At 34.5% G+C, this 18,715-nt stretch overlaps 1 protein-coding gene across 10 annotated transcripts in view; it reads right to left on the reverse strand.

Moving 5' to 3' along the window:
* Nucleotides 1–18,715, reverse strand: part of GRIK2 (glutamate ionotropic receptor kainate type subunit 2) — a 642,913-nt gene that overhangs the window by 374,845 nt on the left and 249,353 nt on the right. The gene's annotated exons all lie outside the window — the stretch shown is intronic.

Consider the following 18,715-nt stretch of genomic DNA (forward strand, 5'->3'; position numbering starts at 1 on the left):
ATAATTTTTTAAAATCTACTTAATTAAAAATTAATTATATTAATTTTCTTGGAAAGTTTATAGATTCCTGTTAACCAACCTTATGATGCCAAAACCAAGATTATTCCTAGTGTCTCCCCTGGGAACTTACTTATGCCTCCAACCTGTCCAGTGATACTCAGTCATCTGAAGCTGCAGGGTCACCTCTCTCCACAGGGTTACTTCTAAAATGCTTATATGCTCTGATTTCAGGGCATGACCGATACTTCATGATCTCTTCTGACCTACTTGTTCTTATTCTTGGACACCCCTCACTGACACACCCTGTGTTTCAATCACAGTAGACACGTCACCATGCTACAAATTCACCACACTGTTTCACAGCTCTGTTCCTTTGAATGTCCTATCCTACCTAACCTTAGCATATGTTGAGTTTAAATGTCAGCTATATTTACTATCTCTAACAAGCTAATCTCCCTTTTTGTTTTGTCATAACACTTTTTATGTGACTCTTTTAGCATTTAACATACTGTATTATAATTTATTTGTAATACCAGGTTTTAAGTACTTGGAGAATAGGAAACATCTTACTCATGTTTGGTTCTTCTTTGGCCAATAAAGGGCTTGATAATAAATTAGTTTATTTAATCAGTATGTATCATCATTATAAAATAAGTTTATGAAGAAAAAGTGATTTTAAAAGTAATAATCACCTTCAAATATATCTTCAAATTAAGTATGATGTTATAGGAGTAATGAGAAATGACTTCTCTCCATCTAACACTGAGAACTGATGAAGAAGTTAGCCCAAATTAAAGAAGAATGGTGAAACTTAGCTGAAGCACCACATGTACTGCTTTGAAATCTGAAATCCATAAAGGGTCTGTTAGTTGACTGTCTATCAACTAGGCTAATAAATTTAAAAATAAATGTGGTATAATTTATAAAGTATATTTTAATATAACTCAAATTTCCCTGTATTTAGAAAAGCTGAGTACATCATCCAGAGCAATCTACAGATTTAAGGCAATCCCTACCAAAATACCAATGACATTTTTTTCTAGAACTAGAAAAATCCATCCTAATATTCATTTGGAATCTCAAGAGATCACAAATGGCCAAACAATCTTGAATAAAAAGAACAAATTTAGAGGTCTCACACTTCCTGATTTCAAAATGTATCACAAACCTACATTAATCAAAACAGTACAGTACTAGCATAAAGACGGATACATGAAATAGAATAGAAAGGCTAGAAATAAACCCTCACATATATAGTCAAATGATTTGCAACAAGGATACCAAGACCATTCAATGGGGAAAGGACTGTCTTTTCAACAATCAGTGTTAAGAGAACTGGATATCCATGTGCAAAAGAAGAAAGTTGGATCCTCACCTTATACATTATACAAAAACTAACTCAGAATGGATTAAAGACCTAAGTTTAAGATGTAAAATTAGAAAAACATAGGGAAAAAGGCTCATAACATTGATTTGGCAATGATTTCCTGTATATGACACAAAGGGCACAGAAAACAAAAGTAAAAATAGATAAGACTACAAAATCAAAAACTTCTGTGTATCGAAGGACACAATAAACAGAGTGAAAAGTCAATCTACGGGATGAGAGAAGATATTTATAAATCATATATCCAATAAGGGGGGGGGCAATCTCCAGAATACATAAAGAACTCCTATAACTCAATAACAAAATTTCAAACCACCTGATATGAAAATGGGCAACAGACTTAAATAGACATTTCTCCAAATAAAATATACAAAAAACCAAAAAGCATATGAAAAAATGTTCAACATGATTAATCACTAGGGAAATGTAAATCAAAACCACAATGCTATATTAGCTCACACCTACCAGGATGGCTACTACCAAAAAAAAAAAAAAGAAAAGAAAGAAAGTAATGTGTTGGTGAGGATTTAGAGAAATTGGAACCCTTGTTCACTGTTGGTAGGAATGTAAAATGCTGTATTTTTTATGGAAAACAGTAGGGTATTTCCTCAAAAAATTAAACATAGAATAACCATATGATCCAGCAATTCCACTTCTGTATATACATCCAAAAGAATTAAGAATAAGAATAGGGTTTTGAAGAGATATTTGTACACCCATGTTCATAGAAGCATTATTCACAATAGCCAAAAAATAGAAGTAACTGAAGTGTCTATTGACAGAGGAACGGATAAACAAAATATGGTAATTACATACAATGGAATATAGAGTATTATTCAGCCTTAAAAAGGGAAGAACATTCTGACACATGCTGAACATGAATAAACCTTGAAGATATTATGCTTAGTGAAATAAGCCAGTCACAAAAAAATAAATACTGTATGATTCTACTTATATGAGGTATCCAGTGTAGTCAAATTCATAGAAACAGAAAACAGAATGGTGGTTGCCAGGGGCTGGGGGGGAGAGGACGTGGGGTATTGTTGTTTAATTGGTATAGAGTTTCAGTTTTGCAAGATGAAAAAGTTTTGGAGATTGGTTTAGAGCAATGTGAATATACTTAATACTATTGAACTGTACAATTAAAAATAGTTAAGATGGTAAATTTTGTTATGTGTATTTTATCACAATTAAAAAATTTAAAAATCTGAATACAATATTATGGTGCTCTATATGTGGTTTAAGACAACTACAACTAAACACTGCACGCATGTTTAAGTCTATCTCTACTCTAAACTCATGACCAACAGAGTTACAAATAATGCTGTCAGTTCTACAGTCTTTCAGAGCCCATCCTAATCTCCGAAATAGTGACAATAAATTACACAACAATAAATAGTACTGAGGAAATAATATATATACAATTATGTAAACAATATCACATTAGGTCACTATGTGTTTATCCGTTCCTACACACTATGTGTGTAAAATTTGCCCAGAGTAATTTAGATTTACTCTATTATAACAAAAAACAATTGATTTTCAAGAATTATTGGTTTGACAGGCAGAGAAAACCATTCTGTGTATCTCTGGTTTACCAGTAGCCTCTGTGAATACTCTTTGATCTTTGCAGTAGGGTAAAGGCATAAGGAACCCTTTGTCAAAAGTGTAAAACCTAAGACCTGGGCAGTGTTTGAAAGTCCTTGAGATTCAGCTTCTTTTAACATATAAATGCAAATATCTTTGCCATGTTACTTCTTTTTTTCCCCTCAGCTTTATTGAGATATAATTGGCACATAAATTTGTGTAAGTTTAAGGTGTACAGCATGATGATTTGATACATGTACATATTGTAAAATGATTACCATAATAGGGTTACTTAATACCTCCATTACCTCACAAAATTACCATTTCTTCTTTTTGGGGGGGTAGGAGGTGAAAACACTTAAGATCTAACTCTTTTAGCAACTTTCGAGAATATAATACAGTATTGTTAACTATAGTCACCATACTGTACATTAGATACCCAGAACATGTTCATCTTATAACTAGAAGTTTGCACCCTTTCACTAATATCTCCCCATTTTCCTCACACCCCAACCCCTGGTGACTACTACTCTACTCTTTCTCTGAGTTTGGCTTTTTTAGATTTCACATATAAATGAGATCATATAGTATCTGTCGTTCTCTGTCTGACTTATTTTACTTATTATAATACCCTCAAGGTCCAACCATGTTGTTGCAAATGTCAGAATTTTCTTCTTTCTCATCCCTGAATAATATTCATGGAATGTATGTGTGTGTGTATATATATATATATATACATACATATATATATATATATATGTATATACACACACACACATACATATACATATACATATTTTTATCCATTTACCCATAGACAAACACTTAGGTTGTTTCCATATCTTGGCTACTGTGAATAATGCTGCAATAAACGTAGGAGTGCAGATATCTCTTTGAGATCCTAATTTCATTTTTTTGATTAGATACCCAGAAGTAGGATTGCTGTATCATACAGTAGTTTTATTTTCACTTTTTTGAGAAACTGCCATAATGTTTTTTATAAGGGCTGCACCAATTTATATTTCCACCAACAGTGCACAAGGGTTCTCTCTTCTCCACATCCTTACCAACACTTATTATTTATTGTCAACAGACGTGAGGTGTTATCTTACTGTGATTGTGATTTTAATTTCCCTGATGATTAGTGATGTTGAGCATATTTTCATGTAACTGTTGGCCATTTGTATGTCTTCTATTCGGGTCTTCTGACCATTTTTTAATTGAATTGTTTGTTTTTCTGCTATTGAACACCAAGTTACTTCTTAATATATAATAGGTACTCTTTCCTTTAAGAATAGATGAAAACTGAATATTAAAGATTATGCTTAAAACATTAATCTAGTTCCTTGGCTGAGTTTCCAATGACAGCTGATGGTATTTAAAAGAAAAAATTTGTATCATTTCCTTTGGTCTCGCAATATGCCAATAAAAGCTCTCTGACCTTCAGCCACACTTCAGAAAAGGGAATTACAGCTTGTCATTTCTCATTGTGTAATTAATAGGGTAATTAACAAGTTAGTGTTAAGCTTTCAAGGGCTGACTTAATTTTCCTTCTTTAATGTCAACCCAATTATTTCAATTGGATAACAGCATAAAAGTTCATTGTGAAAATGGAACGGGAGATTTTTTTAAAACGATTAATTGACAAATCAAACTCATCAGACATGCAATTATCACTTTTTGCAAAATTCTTTTAAGTTCAATTAAAAAGTAAAACTATTTGTAAATTTGCTGAAATAGATATTATAAAACATTATATCAGTGCTAGATTATTCTAAATCATATTAATTTATACTTGACAATTTTTACTATATTTCTGTTACAATGTTCTTCCTATGTATTACAACTAATTCAAAGCTGTTTAAAATACTCTAAGGACAAAAATATTTAGCTGAATTAAAACTACTCAATGTGGAAGTTCACACAATGAATATATATTTTTAATAAGTGATACATAATTTTATCAGTATTTAATCACTACAATCCATTCCAGGTTTATTTAAAATTTTAAAATGTTTTCATCTATAAAATTATGCCTTTATTATACTGACAAATTTGACTATCAATTACTTTTCAAAATATGATAATTTGCATATTATTCAAGACTAGATGGATCAGTGGTTCTTAAAGTTAGTCAAAATTAGATGGATCAGGGCTTCCCTGGTGGCGCAGTGGTTGGGAGTCGGCCTGCCAATGCAGGGCACACGGGTTCGAGCCCTGGTCTGGGAGGATCCCACATGCTGCGGAGCGACTGGGCCCGTGAGCCACAATTGCTGAGCCTGCGCGTCTGGAGCCTGTGCTCCGCAACAGGAGAGGCCGCGATAGTGAGAGGCCCGCGCACCGTGATGAAGAGTGGCCCCCGCTTGCCGCAACTAGAGAAGGCCCTCACACAGAAACGAAGACCCAACACAGACAAAAATAAATAAATAAGTAACGCCCCCCCCAAAAAAAAAAAGTTTAAGATTGCCTCCTTTAAAAAAAAAAAAAAAAATTAGATGGATCAGGAGAGACCTTCAATATGGCGGAGGAGTAAGACATGGAGATCACCTTCCTCCCCACAGATACATCAGAAACACATCTATATGTGGAACAACTCCTACAGAACACTTACTGAACACTGGCAGAAGCTCTCAGACTTCCCAAAAGGCAAGAAACTCTCCACATACCTGGGTAGGGCAAAAGAAAAAAGAAAAAACAGAGACAAAAGAATAGGGATGGGACCTGAACCTCTGGGAGGGAGCTGTGAAGGAGGAAAGGTTTCCACACACTATGAAGCCCCTTCACTGATGGAGACAGGGAGTGGCAGGGGGGATGCTTCAGAGCCATGGAGGAGAGCGCAACAACAGGGGTGCAGAGGGCAGATGGCTTTACAGGAGAATTCTATGAAACATTTAGAGAAGAGCTTACACCTATCCTTCTTAAACTCTTCCAAAATATAGCAGAGGGAGGAACACTCCCAAACTCATCCTACGAGGCCACCATCACCCTGATACCAAAACCAGACAAAGATGTCACAAAGAAAGAAAACTACAGGCCAATATCACTGATGAACATAGATGCAAAACTCCTCAACAAAATACCAGCAAACAGAATCCATCAGCACATTAAAAGGATCATATACCATGATCAAGTGGGGTTTATCCCAGGAATGCAAGGATTCTTCAATATACACAAATCAATCAATGTACCATACCAATCAATGTACAATCAATCAATAAACCATATTAACAAATTGAAGGAGAAAAACCATATGATCATCTCAATAGAGGCAGAAAAACTTTCGACAAAATTCAACACCCATTTATGATAAAAACCCTCCAGAAAGTAGGCATAGAGGGAACTTACCTCAACATAATAAAGGCCATATATGACAAACCCACAGCCAACATCATTCTCAATGGTGAAAAACTGAAACCATTTCCTCTAAGATCAGGAACAAGACAAGGTTGTCCACTCTCATCACTATTATTCAACATAGTCTGGGAAGTTTTAGCCACAGCAATCAGAGAAGAAAAAGAAATAAAAGGAATCCAAATCGTAAAAGAAGAAGTAAAGCTGTCACTGTTTGCAGATGACATGATATTATACATAGAAAATCCTAATGATTCTACCAGAAAACTAATAGAGCTAATCAATGAATTTGGTAAAGTAGCAGGATACAAAATTAATGCACAGAAATCTCTTGCATTCCTGTACACTAATGATGAAAACTCTGAAAGAGAAATGAAGGAAACACTCCCATTTACCATTGCAACAAAAAGAATAAAATACTTAGGAATAAACCTACCTAAGGAGACAAAAGACCTGTATGCAGAAAACTATAAGACACTGATGAAAGAAATTAAAGATGATACAAACAGATGGAGGGATATACCATGTTCTTGGATTGGAAGAATTAACATTGTGAAAGTGATGATACTACCCAAAGCAAACTACAGATTCAATGCAATCCCTATCAAACTACCACTGGCATTTTTCACAGAACTAGAACAAAAAATTTCACAATTTGTATGGAAACACGAAAGACCCCGAATAGCCAAAGCAATCTTGAGAAAGAAAAATGGAGCTGGAGGAATCAGGCTCCCTGATTTCAGACTATACTACAAAGCTACAGTAATCAAGACAGTATGGTACTGGCACAAAAACAGAAATATAGATCAATGGAACAGGATAGAAAGCCCAGAAATAAAACCAAACACATATGGTCACCTTATTTTTGATAAAGGAGGCAAGAATACAATGGAGAAAAGACAGTCTCTTCAATAAGTGGTGCTGGGAAAACTGGACAGCTACATGTAAAAAAATGAAATTAGAACACTCCCTAACACCATACACAAAAATAAACTCAAAATGGTTTAAAGACCTAAATGTAATGCCAGACACTATAAAACTCTTAGAGGAAAACATAGGCAGAACATGCTTTGACCTAAATCACAGCAAGATCTTGTTTGACCCACCTCCTAGAGAAAGGGAAATAAAAACAAAAATAAACAAATGGGACCTCATGAAACTTAAAAGCTTTTGCACAGCAAAGGAAACCATAAACAAGATGAAAAGACAACCCTCAGAATGGGAGAAAATATTTGCAAATGAAGCAACTGACAAAGGATTAATCTCCAAAATTTACAAGCATCTCATGCAGCTCAGTATCAAAAAAACAAACAACCCAATCCAAAAATGGGCAGAAGACCTAAATAGACATTTCTCCAAAGAAGATATACAGATTGCCAACAAAGACATGAAAGGATGCTCAACATCACTAATCATTAGAGAAATGCAAATCCAAAGTACAATGAGGTATCACCTCACACCAGTCAGAATGGCCATCATCAAAAAATCTACAGACAGTAAATGCTGGAGAGGGTGTGGAGAAAAGGGAACCCTCTTGCACTGTTGGTGGGAATGTAAATTGATACAGCCACTATGGAGAACTGTATGTAGGTTCCTTAAAAGACTAAAAATAGAACTACCATAGGACCCAGCAATCCCACTACTGGGCATATACCCTGAGAAAACCATAATTCAAAAAGACAGATGAACCACAATGTTCATTGCAGGTCTATTTACAATAGCCAGGACATGGAAGCAACCTAAGGGTCTATCAACAGATGAATGGATAAACAATATGTGACACATATATACAGGGGAATATTACTCAGCCATAAAAAGAAAAAAACTGAGTTACCTGTAGTGAGGTGGATGGACCTAGAGTCTGTCATACAGAGTGAAGTCAGTCAGAAAGAGGAAAACAAATACTGGATGCTAACACATATATATGGAATCTTAAAAAAAAAAAAAAGGTTCTGAAGAACCTAGGGGCAGGACAGGAATAAAGATGCTGATGTAGAGAATGGACTTGAGGACACGGGGAGGGGGAAGGGGAAGCTGGGACGAAGTGAGAGAGTGGCATGGACATATATACACTACCAAATGTAAAATAGATGGCTAGTGGGAAGCAGCCGCATAGCACAGGGAGATCAGCTCGGTGCTTTGTGACCACCTAGAGGGGTGGGTTAGGGAGGGTGGGAGGGAGACAAAAGAAGGAGGAGATATGGGGATATATGTATATGTATAGCTGATTCACTTTGTTATAAAGCAGAAACTAACACACCATTGTAAAGCAATTATACTCCAATAAAGATGTTAAAAAAAATTAAATGTATCAATGTTTCTCAAAGTGTTGTCACTAGATCAGCAGTATCATGATCCCTTGCTAACTTATTAGAAAAAAACTCTCAGGCCACATCCCACACGTACTAAATCAGACACTGGGAGTAAAGCCAGCAGGCAGTGTTTTAACACATTTACCTAATGATTTTAATGCACACTAAAGTTTGAGAACTATTAGACTAGGTTATGCTCTTATAGGAAAAATCATCTCCCAAATCACAGCAATTTAACAGAACAAGAGTTTATGTCGCTTAAAAGCAAGGTCTGCTGTAGATCTAAATAATTTCCCAAGGCAGCTCTCTTTGATATTTTGGCTCAGCACTTTGGGATACTTCAAACTTATAGCACAATTGGTATGGCAAGGAATGAGTAAGCTGGAGAATAAAGTGAAGGGCAATTAAATGCTTCCACCCAGAAACGAGCAACACTACTGCTCACATTTCACCAACTAAAGCAGTCCACGTGGTCACACCTAAATTCGAGGATTACGGACCTTCAATCTCCTGAGGTCTAGAAGTAGAGACAACCACATACTGGTAAACATTAGTAATGCCTATCACAATTAGCTATGCTTCCTTTTCCAACTGCAAGTCCCTGAGTATAAACCCAGAGTTACTGAGTAATAGGAGTTGGCCTAGAAATCTCTAGTTTTAACAGTAGCCCAGGAAATTCCATTATCTGATATCAATTAAATTTAAGAACCAGTGCTTTGGATTTTAATTTTAATATCTGTTATATAATTAACTTTGTTTTATCAAATGGAAGATGATTGAATTTACAGAAATGCAAATATTTATGACAAGTAAAATAATGTCTTTGGTTATTATAAGAAGGCAAGGAGAGGTGTATATTAGGCTTTGTATCGTCATTAGCTTTTACTAGCCAAGGCTCTATTTATGACAGGATAGATTTAATACATGTTTAATGTATTTATGCAAAAAAATTCATTTCCTGAGCTTCTTTTTGAATCACTGAAATATGAAGAGTGGACACTGTACCACCTACAAATTGGAATAATTCTGAAATAATGATGTACAATTAGCCTGTCTAGAATTTGGGTGTTAACTCTATCTTGCTTTCTCTAAATGTTTGAGTCTAGAGGACTCTGTCCCCAAATATAGTTTACATACCTTATATTAAAGCAAGATAAACATTTATACAATGTTCAGTAGGAAACAGAAAACTGTTTTAGAAGGCAGTCGTGTTCAACTGATGCATAATGAGTATCTAACCTAGGTTTTAATCCATTCAGGATCTCAATTTTTAAAAAAGTGTTTCTGATACTGAACCAATTTATTTTTAGTCAAGTATCCAATAAATGATCTATTACATCTTGCAGAAATGAATATATGTTAGATTTATTTCTTTTCTTCTTTCCCTGAAGTCTTATCTCAATTAAAAATGAATCCTATCACTATTTTATGGGTGAATGCTATGGACCATAATCACTACTAAGTAATTCATATAAAAATGAGCCTCTATGTGGAAAAGTCTGTACACTGAGTTATTTTTAAAGAAATGACATTACTATTGCAAAGAAATAATGGAACATATACATGTATAACCATATATGTACATATATACATAAACACATATATACACATATAAAAAAATGACAGATGTCACAAAAATCTCCTTCAATTTTCAGTTTCTCAAAAAATCCTTCTCCAAACTAAAACAAACCAAAAAACTGCCTTACTTAGAATTCTTTATCTCTTTCTCCTTTGGTTATCTTTTACCTTCTTGCTTTTTATCTGAAATACTCTTCGTTCAGAACTCCCACGACATATTTCCTCAGCTCATTCAAGTCCTAGCTCAAATTTCGCCTTCTAAATAAGGTCTCTTCTAATAACAATCCAACTTAATATTGCAGTACTCCCTCCTTGTACTCCTTATATGCCTCCCTTGCTTTATTTCTCTCCATAACACTTATCACATTTGCTGTTATATATATACATATTTATTTTGTTATTGTTTATCACTCTACACTAGAATGCAAACTCCACAAGGCAAAAAATTTTTGTCTGTTTTGTTCACTCTTGTACTTCCAGTACCTAGAACAGCGATGACACATAGTAAATGTTTGATAATTACTTGTGAACTAAATAAAGAAATAAGTTACTAAAAAAACAAAGGAAGAAGCAAATAAATGGATGAATTAATTATAAAATATTTAGAGCTCTTAGGTTCAGGAAATCATCACCTCTGCTAAATGGGTCATGTGAGCATGCTGAAAATTGTACTATAAAATTGATGATGAACTATTTTATCAATTAAACTTGCATCATACAAAGAATAGAAATACCAACTCATACAGGTAGAAGTCAGGGAAGGTTACTTCACAAGTTTATTTTGTAAGAATATTTTAAGGTACACCTGAAGGTGGTGAATAGATCACCGAATGAGAAGGGCATAACAAGCTGAGAGAACAAATTGTGCACAGCAAAGAGACTTGAGATAGCAGAGCATGATTGGTAAGGGAGAACTACAATTATTCAAGGAAAGCTGTAGCGTAAATATTGAGAGAGGAAATACCAGGGAAATAAAATCAAAGGGGCACAAGAGTACCAATGATGAAGGCTGCATGTGTCATGCTGAAGAACTAGAACTCATTCTTCCAAGAACTGAGGAACCACCAAACAGCTTTAAGCCTGGGCATGACATCACCACACTGTCATTTCTAAAAACACCATTTTGTCTGCATCAGAGACATGAACTTAAATAGGGTAGAGGGCAGAACATGGTCTAGGTGGTTTACGATAAAGATGTTAACTAAAACAGATGGTAGGGATGGAGGACAGAGATAAATTTGAGAAATGTGAGATAAAAAATGAGAAGTCTTAAGTGATCAGTTGGAAATGAGGGAAGAGAGAAAGACAAGAATCTAGAATGACCACTAGGAATCTGGCTGGGCAACTGGATAAAGAGGGAAACCTAGGAGAAAAAGCAAGTTCTGGAATGAAGGTGATGAGTTTGGCTTTTGTTGCGTTGGGTTAGATGTGCCTGTGGGACATCCACATTAAGACGATCAATGGGTGGCTGAATCTCTGAGTCTGTCACTTGCTAGAAGCAACTGAAGATGTCCAGCAGTGAGTCTACAGCGTACAGGCAGAGAAAGGCATGAGTCAGATGGAAGGCTTTAGGGAGAGTGAGGTAAACAAGTAGAAAACAAGAAGCCTGGGAATAAAACCTGAACAACATCAGCTTTTAAGGAACAGAGAAAGAAAAAAAGAGTTTAAGAATATGAGAAGGGGAATAAATGGCTGAAAAGAAGGACACGACAAGGAGAGAATGATGGCACAGAGGCCAAACAAGGAGAGTTTTAGTCTTTCACTGAGGAAGGGAGTAGTCAAAATTGTCAAGAGCATCAGAGAGATAATTTAAGTACTATCGTTCCCCTACACTGCATAGAGAAGGAGACAGACAAGACCAGGAAAAGGCTAAGGGAAAAGTAGTTACCAGAATGCTCACGCCAATATGTTCCAGATTTAAATATAGAAAACTGGCAATGTTTGGTCATCACCAGGGAATTATTCTCACTTTATGATTTTTTTCTTTCCCAATAAAGGCAAATACTACTGATCATTGAAGTCTGGTACAAGTCCTGCTTCTTCTATTTCTTTAGACCTACATATGTATTTATTTCACTATCTGCAGAAATATGAATTGTATGATTGTTGTGGATTAAAAATTTTATTTTTGTCTTTTAGGGTTGGCAATATTTTAAAGATTTTAAAACTTAGAGAAATAATTAGTTCTATGAATATGTTTAAAAATACTATCATGTAATCAAAATTTAAGTAATAATATTACAAATAGTTTTGAGGCTTGCTTAAATGGAAATAAAGAACCTATGTTCATGCAAAACCAACATGGTGGAAACACTAATATACCAAGCTATGTAATCAACTATATCCTAATAATTAGGTTTAACTCATAATTGCTAATTGTATTTCCACTTGGAATTAGAGAACTTGAAGCTTTGCACTTAGAACATATAACATATAATCATCTTAGATCCAAATTACCCCACTCCTTGAAATAAAATTAAAATTATTTGGTTATATGTTTTATAACACAAAAATTGTTATATTATTCAAAAGTTAGTATCTTCTAGAAATATATTTTTTTGTCATCAACTTCTATTGAATTATTTTATTTTATTTATCCTATTTAAATATAGGTACAAAATAAAATAAAATAATTTTTTACTCTTAATTGACTTTACATTTTATTAAACTAACTCCAAAAGCACACACAGATGTATCTAGAACATAGTCTATAAATAGGATTCATTCAAGTTAATAAAGTTAGTAAAGAAATCATTTCTGCTTTTGCTTAGGATAAAGGCCCTGGCCTTTTTTTCTTTTTCATACCATGGAAATTAATCAAAGCTAAGTTTGTTAAATATTAATATCTAAAAAAAAAAATACTGATTTTCCTTCATTAATTAAAAAAAAATTACATTCTCTCCCCTAAATTCTTTTCATGTCTATATTCATCTCCACGACTGCCTACTCACTAGCATAACTCTGAATTTTCTTGACCTACCATGACCTAGTTTTTTGTCAATTGTCTTCATTTCCTCATATCACAAAGGAGTCCAAATGGAGAGCAGAGCGAAATGCCAGTGGGAGCATTATATGCCCATAATAAATTCCTACTTTTCAAGACGGATTTCCACCTCCAACACCACTGGATGATTCTGAGGTGCTTCAAGATTAATGTGTTAAGAACCAGATTTATTATACCCTTTCCCACATTTCTTTTTCTTGTTTTCCTTTTTAGTAAATGTGCCGTTGATGAGTAGCCCAGACCAGAAACATAGAGGTCATCCTTATTGTCTCTGTCTCCATCACTTCTCCACTTATTTACTTACTAAGTCCTACAATTTGTATCTCCTAAATCTTCCTACAATTCTCTGCTTCAAAATCATTCTATCAAAACCTCTTTAATTGAGATTATTATCTTGTTTTCAACTTGACTAATTCAGAAATTCTCTTGCTTCTGGTCTTGTCCTATTCCCTACCATATCTCAATAGCCTCAATGCATTCTCCACACTGGTGTCAGAGAACCTTTACCAAAATCATTCTGATTGTGTCATTCCTGTTCTTAAAGTAAAATAATGACAACAAAATGAACCAAATCAAAACACAATAACTACCATTATATCACAGTATTTAACAAAGTGGGTTCTGCAGTTTACTGCCTTGGGTCAAAACCCAGACCTTCCATTTACTTGCTATGTAAGCTTGGGTAAATTATCTCAACTCTCTGCATCTAAATAGTCTCATATTTTAAAAAGTGGGACCAATAACGATTCCTTTTTCTTAGAGTATAGTAAGGAATAAATGGCACATAGTACATGGCATTTCTATTATTGAGAGTTTTAAGCTCCTACCATGTGGGCACCATGAGGCACTCTGCATATCTCACTAATCATGACAACAGTCCCCTGATGTATACATTATCTTCAATTTACAAATGTGTCAACTCAAGTTTTTAAAGTCAAGTAACTTGCTGAAAATTACACAACAGAGCCAGGATTTCAACCCATAGTCCAGTCAGTGGATATCCTTCTCTCTATGTTCTTTTTTGATTTCCTAGGAAAGGAACTGAATGGGTGTATGTCCGTCCCTGAGGCACTCAATGGTGGTTTGGAAAGCAGGTTCACATCGTGCAAACATGACTGGTACTGCTGTAACATGCAGATTCCAGAGCAAAGGAGCTAGTAAAAAGCTCTTTTTTATTTCTCCTACGTTGTCCTTTTATACATTCTCCCTCATCCTTCCTCAGTTTCCGTGTTTCTGATGATCAGTCGTAATGAAGTGCCTGTCGTTGCCTGACAAACCAGATTCTCAGGTATCCTCACATTTACACATGTTACACCCTTTTGTCCCTTCTCTAGTTGAAGCATTTCTACTTGTCCTCCAAAACTCTCCTCTGCCTTTACCAGGCAGCTTTAAAACCTTCCCCTCCCCTAAATTCTTTTCATGTCTATATTCATCTCCTAAGCTGCCACAATATTTTTTTCTTGTCTCTCTCTGCACTTGTTACACTATAATAGTATCCTGCTCACATGTTGTGTCTCCCCCTCACTCAACTCTGAGCACATGGAGACAAAGTTTTACCTGTAATACCGTCCCTTGTGCTGAACATAGCACCTGGTATACAGAAGATGCTTGATAATGATTGTTCAAATAAGTAAATGAGTAAATATATTTTAATTGCTCTTAACATATAAGCACAATTCACTCCAGATTTCTTATAAAATTTTTGAAATGATTATTGTTGAATCTATTTACTCAATGGCTAGTACTAAAGAGCTACCTAACCTAAAATGACCTCGGACAGATTACTTAATCCATTGGAGCTTCTTTGTCTAAACACTGGATATAATAATACCTTTTTATGCATTCATTCCTTCAATATTTATTTAGGTATTTCCATGAGCCAGGTAATACCTAGGTGCTAGCGATAGAATGGTGGGCAGCCTTACGGTCCATCCTATTCAGATGTGTATTTGATTGAGTGGAAAAGTCAGCCAAGAAAAGTCATTCATAATGTGATGAATGTTCTCATAGGGGATGGTCATGGGAGTACTGCAGTGCTATGGGGATATGTTGAGGGAGACCTCTTCCAGGCTTGGGAGCTGGGGGTCAGGACAGTCTTTCTTTGTGACATCTAAGCCAGATGGTATGAATGTGTGCGTGTGTGTGTGTGTGCAAATACACACGTGCATGTGTGTGGGTGCTTAGTGGGGAGGAGGAGCTGGGGCCAGAATGAGAGAAACAGGCGGACTGGACAGTATTTTCGGAACCTGAAAGAAATTTAATGGCTCAATTTGAAAGACGTAAGTGAGGGATTTAGACTCAAATATCATTGGAGAGGTACAGGGATTAGATGAAGTCAGGTCTTATAAGCCTTTCAAAAAAGTTTTAACTTTATCCTTAGAGCAAGTTTTAACTTTACCCTTAGAGCAAGTTTTAACTTTAGCCTTAACTTTATCCTTTAACTTTATCCTTAGAGCAACTTCATCCTTAAAAAAAGTTTTAACTTTATCCTATTAAACTATTAATAGGACAATGCGTCAGAATTGCATTTTTAAAAATTACTTGAACTGCAGTGTGGAGACCGGACTAGTAGGGAGACTGTTACGAGGCTGCTAGTAATAATCCAGGTGAAAGATTTTGACTTAAGAATTAGTTAGAAAGCATGAAAGAAATGAACAGATTTGAGAGTTCATAGAGATGTAGAATTAACAACCATTAGAGCTTGATTGTGGGACTGAAGAAAGGTAGGAATCAAGGAAGATGTTCAAGTTTCTGCCTTGGGCTGCTGCTGGGCAGAAAAGCCAGTTACTGGAGGAAGCAAGGATAGTGAAGTGTTACCCTGTTTCCCTAGAATTGTTTTGTTTTTATATAATTGTTTTGAAGATGAAGTGTAATAGTTTATATGATAGCAACTACCTCGATGCCTAGTGCACCATAGCTGCTTTCTGTAGTCATTTCAATTCCCTTCTTCTCTTTTCCAAAGTTGTACCAGTAATTTAGTAGCAAAACTGGGACTAGACTCCCAGGCTTCTGTTTACCAGTCCAGAGTTCTTTGTTAATGGACTGCTGATCTATAAACAAAGATGAAACACAGGAATTTTAAAGCAAATATTCACAACTTATCCTGGAATTGCTTACAAGCTGACAGCTATCCAACTTATTTTTAGTTTATGTTTAAAATGAATCATATGTTCCAAAATGACTGACAGAAACACAGTTTTGTTTCTGAAGCCAATTCTTTTCCATCATTTTGGACATCATTCAGAGGTATAACAGACTTTCAGGGCGTTTAAAAGCATTCATCCATGACAACAACAAATGCTAATTATCATAAAAAATAAACAGCTCCTGTTAACATCGTTCTAAGAATTTCTCCTACTCCAGCACTATATTTCATCTACCATCCCATCTGTTTTGGGGGTGGGAACAAAGACTGGATGAAAGTATAATTATCATGTATCAAACTGGACAACACAACAAAATAGAAATGAATATAAGTGGGAGGAATAGCGTACATAATAAATCTGGAAAGGAAAAAAGAAACATATATAAAATGCATCCTGCATCCTGCAGTAAACAGCAGATACACAAGTTCATAATGAAGTTATTAATGTTTTATGTCATTGGGTATGGGGTGGATTTTTCTCCTATATCAGTTCACAGTTCGAGCTGTTATCAGATTTTCTCCCACATGATCAAATAGTCATCTTGTTCACTTGGGAAGTTTACAAATTCTCTCTGTTAAGTTCTGTTATTAAAATTCCACCTTGAGACTTTTAAACATATCCAAAAAGACAAAAAAAAAAAGCCTACTTCTATATATTTATGAATTCATTTCAAAGACAATCTTCTATCTATCTTAGAGTCAGTTCTATCCCCTAAAAAATCAAGAATAGCAAAGTTCTAAAAGTGTGTAAAATTAAAAGGCCGGTTACAAATGCAATTATTTCATTACAAATAATATTAAAAACATGAACAACCACATATCCCTAAATAGAAACTAGAAGCTCAAGAGAGGCCAGGAGTTTGTTTCTTTTACTGGCATATACTCACACCTGGTACTGTCCCTGGAATGTAGCAGCGGCTTAATCAATGTTTGTTGAATTAAATATTGCATAAAATGGAGCATTAACATGCTTTTTTCCCCTCAGAGGATTTTTAAGGCATACTTTATGAATAATTCTGTAATGACTCTCGGTTAGCATTCATATTTAAATAATCAAAGACTTTTGGAATATCCAAGTATTGATGTCACCTTCAAGTGATCGTAGTGGTAAAGTTTCTTTTAAATATTAGCTTAAACTATTTTAATAAATGTAATCTTGGGTCAAGTCTCCATTAAAAGTATATACATCTAATTAACTGACTATATTTATTTCTCTATTTAAATTTATCTCAATGATATAAATATTTAGAATATTATTCAAAGCAAAAGATCAACTACATATGAAACATTACTTCACCAAACTATGATGTGACCTTGATCACAAATCCCATTATCTCTTTATTCAGTCACTCAAGAACAACATATGTGAAGTAAAAATGTCAAATACATATACATACAAACAGAATAATGAGGAAATGTGGTATATCATAAACATTTTGAACATTTGCCAAATTTCTTTCTACTATGAGGAGTTTTAAGATAATAAGAAATAAATATATAATATCACATGTACAACATACATATATATGTATAACATATATGTGTGTATATATACAGTGTCTATGTGCATATACATATGAGGATATGTGATATGTACTCAGAATTCACCTGAATTATATCAGAAGAGAAAGGAGAAGTAAATAAACTATGGATTCACAATGCATGTGTATTCATATTTGTATATTTCTATATATGACCATCCATAAACATAAGTGGACCATTTTGTAACTGAGCATGCCCTGGAGTATGATGTTACACACCCTCAGAAAAACCATTCACACAGAACCTGCCATTCATAATTTGACATACAGAACTTTACCAATGATAGAAAAGTAATGATTTGGAATATAACAATGCAATAAATTTAATAGGTCTAATTTAAGCTTAAAAACACATCAAAGGTACTTAGGTTATTTTTAAAGACTATTATTGCTGTATTTCTAAAGTTAAAAATTTTAATAAACATTTCACTTTTTTAAATCAAATATGCAAAATTACACTATTAATGTGTATTTAGACTTACTCTTTCTTATCCCAATTTTTAAAATTTTTCAAACTATTTACATTATTTTTCCAACCCTGTAACTCCCTGTTCTCTGTTCTCTTGGGAGAGTTCCTATCTGTCAATTTGCAAATGGTCAATTTTATTGTCAAAGGGACTAATTTCTGCACATAGTTCTAAATATTGCATTTATAAACAAAGTGAGCTCCTGGTGTATTTGGGGAGAATTTAAATTCAAATCAATTTCCATTTTGATGTAAACATAAAGGTATAGTGAAATGTTCTAGAATAAAATATTTTAAAATTCTAACTTAAAGAGCACTATTTAGACCAGTGATAAACATCTTAA

The sequence above is a fragment of the Balaenoptera physalus genome (assembly GCF_965194825.1).
Source record: "Balaenoptera physalus genome assembly, chromosome: 9".
NCBI lineage: Eukaryota > Metazoa > Chordata > Mammalia > Artiodactyla > Balaenopteridae > Balaenoptera > Balaenoptera physalus.